The following is a 6000-nucleotide window of genomic DNA, read 5'->3' as shown; positions in this document are numbered from 1 at the left end:
TTGAATCATTCATAAAATGAATACAGGACACGAAAAAGATAGGTCCATTCCTAGTAGATGTATTTGATCCTGAATCTCAGCGTTTCGAGATTTTTGGATGCCATTTCCACGCGCATTCATGCATGAAACAAAATGATTTGTCGAAAATATGGTACAGCAGAACCGTAGAGAGAATGAAATACATCGAAAATCTAGGCTTCAGCCTCTTCCTTCAGGAGACCGATTATGAATGGTAGTGAATGTCTTATTTGTAATAGCAGTCTCTTCATAATCGTCCTGCTTACTCTCTTGTCGGCTGTGTGATACAAATGATTCTTTTTCTTCCGGAGACGAAATTCATGACTGATAGACGAATATTATCTTTTAATATACTCAAACATATTTCCGATAAAGCATCTGTTTGCTGATAAGACATGGTGAGAAGTATGGACTTTCCTTGTCTGTCGGAGGATGCGTGCTTAAGAAATTCCAAGAATGCCGCAGAAATGAACAAAGGATGATTGCGGTTCATTGCGGGAATATATGGTTCAGTCCTCACTGGGGAATATGTTTGTTCTCAGTTGGTAACGGTGATAAAATAACAGTTTAAACATTAATAGTTGCAGACATGAAATAAGGTATCAAATCTTTAATGGTTACAAAAAGATAAGAGGATATTTCATAAAAGGCCACGTCAGAAATAAATTGTACTAATCATTCAAAATCGAAAAGATAAACACGAGAGAAATCCGAACGACAATGACAAGCTGTACGTTTGATTCCGTCAAAAACATCGCCTGTTTGTCGCTTGCAAATGAATAAACATTTGTAACAGGTGAGATTTCCATAGTGAATAAAAAAATCGAGTCTGGACTAAACAATCCAGTAACCAACAGCATGAGCATCGATGTATGCAATTGAGTACATATGACATGTCAATGCAATCCAAACTGATATGCAAGTCGGTATGAAAGTTCTTTTAAAACAGACTCCATCATGACATAACCACACTTCATAAAGCCCCGGGCAATACCGTGGCTGAACTCATGTCTGGCGTAGTAACAACACTGGTGTCTGTCATAGGAGATAGACAGAAGGTAAAGTACTATAAACGCATAAAGTAAAGTAACAGCAAGCTTTATCAGGTGCGACCCATATCCAGGAATTACAGGTCCGCGACGCCGGACGCCAGAGTGTTGTGGTGTTGTAAGTTGGAAGTCGTGTTTGTTCTCCGTTTCAATTGAAGCTTCTTTTGACTTTTCCAAACCTTTTTCCGAATCTATTACTGTCCGAACCTCGATCTTAAACGTCCTGTCCGCACCTAAATACCCATTGCTTTTCTGATTATTCGACTCCATCATTTCCGTCGGTTCATCTTGCGAATCTACGACAGTTTGTTTCAGAATCTTCTTCTCCAATTGATCAGGGATTTCTGTACAACCTCCTGAAAATGCATCCTCTCCTGGCAATTCGGTGGTCGGGATGAGAACGTTTATTTCAAAGCTATCTTTCCTCAGCCACGTGTTGATGTCTGCTGTAACCTTCTGGTAGCTGTAGGAAAGTCTTCACGAACAACTACAAGCGTCTTAGGTTAATGATCAAACATACAAATATTGATCAGAATTCTTCCGTAATTTGTTACACTCCGAAGAACGTGATCGGTTGGATGTGTTCATTGTGTACTGGCAATGTGGTCTTGTCGAGTACAGGGGTTGTCTCAGTGGTAGATTCAGTATATAGCTGAGAGTTGTTGACACGGGTTCCATGTGCACATGCAAGAAAACACCCTCAGCTCCACATTCCAATGGGCACAATCCTCCATTGTTATCTGAAACATGATATAAACATAATCTGTGAGGTTTCGTAATGCTGTTGTCCCCCTAGGAAGTTCCAGAGTAGGTGAGTAGGTGCTGAACACTTATGGTAAGAGTCGACGACAATGGACGGTGTGGTTTGGTTATTGTTTAACGCCGCACTCAGCAATATTCCAGCTATATGGCAGCGGTCTGCAAATATTCGAGGCTGGACCAGACAATCTATTGATTGATATCATGAGAATCGATCTACGCAATTGGTATACGATGACATGCATCAACCAAGAGAGCAAGCCTGGCCACCCGATCCCGTTAGTCGTCTCTTACGAAAAGCCTCTTGTCGAAGACCAATTCTAACCCGGATCTTTACGGGTCGTAAATGGACGGTGTACCCGGCATCTCTTGGCTTCGTGTCGACTAGTGCACGTCTTGAGTCACTGCTTTGTCTTGACGCAATAATGTACTTGCCGCCATGTTACTCCTCGGACATTGATGACTATTATAAGCGATGTTCTACGCCGTTGGTGTACGATGACAGGCAGTCGGTCAGTTACCGAACCTCACCACCCGATCATTCTGGGACAGTCATTCAAACTATTGGGGGTAAGTATTCTTTTCAGTGAAATCTTTAATGAATATAGTGAGCGTTTTTTCTTTCAGAAATGTAACTGACGTGTGTTAAATAGCAGTGTTGCGCATAGCACACGTCTACAATGAGCTATGATGGCTTTCTTCCCAAACGGAACGTCATTACCGTGAACACACCACACCAGAAATAGCGTGTCAACCAACCCGAACGAAAGTACGAAAGTTAATCCTGTTATTACACAACCTGGTTAATATATTTTGTATATCTGGACTTAAATTTCTAATGTGTTTTATTCATTCAGTCCAAACGTTTTCTACATTCATTGAAATAGTTTTGTCGAAATCGTATGTGAACGAATCGGCAGATCGCAGAACTCAATTAAGTTGATTTACAGAGACCAAGATGATCGCCACTGATGCTCTAACCTTAGTAGAAAGTTAGTAGAAACAGAATGAATATACTACTTTTACGACAGGGAAAGAGTTAGACGCGGGAAATTTAAAACGGCGATTCGTCCCACTGTTCGATCTCACATAGTATCCACAATATATCAAACTGTTACGTACCTGGGCCTAGACTTTCGAAGCTCTCTTAGCGCTAAGATAGTCGTAAGTTAATGTTAATGTATGGCACTTACGACTATCTTAGCGCTAAGAGAGCTTCGAAAATCTAGGCCCAGGTTGTTATCATTTCACACTGCTATCCAAGGACATAAGGGCATCATTTATTTTTATGTGTTTCACGTAACCACCAAATTCTGAACGTGGGTCGGTCAGTCAGACGGGAAAAAGAAACAGACAAAAGACAAAATTATCTGAATAATGTTCTTGATTCCCATTTATTGTAATTATTATTACAATTTCTCTGACGAGGATTCCATAACAGGGCATTATTTAGAATTATACGATAGCAGGATTCCATAACAGGCATTATTTAGAATTATACGATAGCAGGATTCCATAACAGGGCATTATTTAGAATTATACGATGGCAGGATTCCATAACAGGTCATTATTTAGAATTATACGATGGCAGGATTCCATAACAGGGCATTATTTAGAATTATACGATGACAGGATTCCATAACAGGTCATTATTTAGAATTATACCATAGCAGGATTCCATAACAGGGCATTGGAATCATTATAGAACAGCAAGTTTTCATAACAGGTCATTCTTTAGAATTATAGAAAGGCAGGTTTCCATAACAAGGCATTAGAATTATAGAAAGGCAGGTTGAAAGTTTCATATGGGGTTTTCGTTCTTTTATATAGGTATTCGCTATTAGCATGGTCTATAACTGGGCTCTAACACGTGGGTTTACTCTGCCTCTTTCAGGCATAGACTGCTGGGGTTAGTTACTATGTTAACTCGGAATCCATAAGAGGCTTTGCATGTCTGAGGCTTCGCTCACTCACCTGTACTTACGTCAGACAATGGAAATATGGCTTTACATGACACTGAACACGTCAGCAATTAGTTTTATCATGTAGTGATTATATTCCTATTATTACACAAGTATGTGGGAGTTCAAAACAAAATCGATACCAGAGTGTGCGTTTCCTAATCAAAAGCCCGATTCACATCTTATTTCAGACATATCCTGTCGTTAAAATCATAATACAATGTATTCACGAACCTGGTCTATCCTTAGAAGCGGCTATTCCTATCCTTGGGAAACCCTTTTAAGCCCTTGTAGGTCCGAGGCATTCTTTGTTGAGTCTTGAGAGATGCTTGCAATCCAGTACGTCCAAGGCAGTCTTTGTGGAGAGTGGCCGTTTTGTATGATGGTCGTCGTTGAAAAAACTGACCTCACAGCATTATCTGCCGGGTCACCACAACCCAGTGGCGGCGCTGTGCTATGAATTGCCACGCTTCTGCTGTTTTAGTACAAAGCGCAGTTTATAGAATCTAATGTGAAAGTAGGCCACCACCCATTGATCGTCTTACACCTGCCTGTAACACTGAGCGTTCGGTGAAATACGGTTCACGAACACGTGTGCAGTTGACGTGTACTGATGGTGCATCATCAGATTTGCACCAGACCGTTGTAGCATGGATCAGTGTGTCATATTTTGAATGACTATTCATCTTTATTTGTATGTCTACTGCTCTTGCCGGCTGAAACCTGTGTCGGCCGTGCGTGGTTCGAATCCATCGGTCTTGACGTGGGGTTGTTACTGGTGGGCGGTGGCTACAGGGATGCCTATAACTCTATAGCTGTACATAACTTTCGCCGTAAGTACCCAAATGGTCCATCAATGTCCGTTCAGTTAACCATTAACGTCACACTGCGAGGTACCAGTGTGAAGCATACCTAAAGCACACAAAATCAGTTATTTCCCCCGAACCTCTAACTTGTTCCAGGACGATGAATACGTGTTTCTGACTTCTTGATACTGAGGGGAAATGCTAAACTTCTGTTTGTGTTACCTAACAATTGAAATTCTCTGTCATTCTTTGAGTGAGTGAACACTTTAATCACTTTAACTAACACACGAGTTTGCTCACTAAAGTACTGTCGGAAATGCTAGAAAAATGCTTTTTGACTTATATTTAAAATTCAGAGGTATTACAGCTACTTAAATAACAAATATCACTTTAAGAAACATCTACGTAATGTAGACCGAGGGAATATTTTTTGAGACATGCCCTAAAATGCGTTTTTACTGATGAAAATACCAAAAACTTAGAAAAATAAGGGGTAGTGGGACGTTATTTGATACAAACATTAACTGCCTGTGTTACGTCATCAGCATGCACGGTATCGACAGGTGAAATTGACACCTGAGCACGCGCTCGGGCGAGGGGTCATCTCAATAGATGTTTTCTTCAAAATGTTGAATATGTGTGCGTATAGTATACGTATTGGTTATGTAAGGGATCATTTGTGTATGTGTGTTTGTTGTGAAATAAACATACGAATTACTGTACATTGGAAAGAATCCTATCACTTGTGTTATCTTATCGATTGATTGTAGAAATGTGCAACGTTTAATTAAATGTTTTGCATGTCAACAGTATATTTCATTGCAAAAATATGGATGTAATTCGGTCAGTTTAATCTAGTTGTGAACATTGGCCAAAGATTTAACGAAGTCACTGGTGTAGCCTCTTTAGAATATATATATTCTTCTTCTCCTAAAGTTTGTAGACCGCCCGTCTAAGTACTCCCTTGTCAAAGTTGTCAAGGATGGTTTTACGTCCCGGTTTTGCTTTTGAGACGGTCCCTGTCTTGTCTGATTTGTTTACAATATTGTAAACTTGTTGGTAAGGCATACCAACAGCTCTACAAGTTCTGTAATAAACCATTTCTATACTAATGAAAGGTTTACATGTCTTTTTCAAGAACAAAAAACGTATAAACCTTTGCAACAATCGTCTGCAAATAGTTGGCCATAGTGGACGCTGTGATAAAGATGTGCTTGCATGACGGGAAACTTATTTATCAAGACTTAACATTTATATTAATATTTATTCAATAAAGAAACGATAATTATGTAAAGTAACACAAACATTCAACATTTATTTGTTTAAGAAAAACGTTAATTTATATTTTTACACCACCTGTATTATTAGCATAAATGTAAAGACTATTTCAGATTTCTGTTGTTGAAC

The 6000-nt window shown here is 39.5% G+C and overlaps 1 long non-coding RNA gene across 1 annotated transcript; it reads right to left on the bottom strand.

Moving 5' to 3' along the window:
• Positions 1 to 348: 348 nt before the first annotated feature.
• LOC124258317 lies at positions 349 to 4345 on the bottom strand. Its single transcript, XR_006893567.1, has 2 exons — positions 4022 to 4345; positions 349 to 1807 (listed from the first exon to the last, which is right to left on the bottom strand). It is a non-coding gene; the product is annotated as an uncharacterized LOC124258317 (long non-coding RNA).
• Between the last annotated feature and the right edge of the window lie 1655 nt (positions 4346 to 6000).

The sequence above is a fragment of the Haliotis rubra genome, unplaced genomic scaffold, assembly GCF_003918875.1.
Source record: "Haliotis rubra isolate DU_JTF1 unplaced genomic scaffold, ASM391887v1 Scf69, whole genome shotgun sequence".
NCBI lineage: Eukaryota > Metazoa > Mollusca > Gastropoda > Lepetellida > Haliotidae > Haliotis > Haliotis rubra.
Note: the sequence above shows the minus strand (reverse complement) of the source record. Positions and strands in the feature narration are given on the sequence as shown.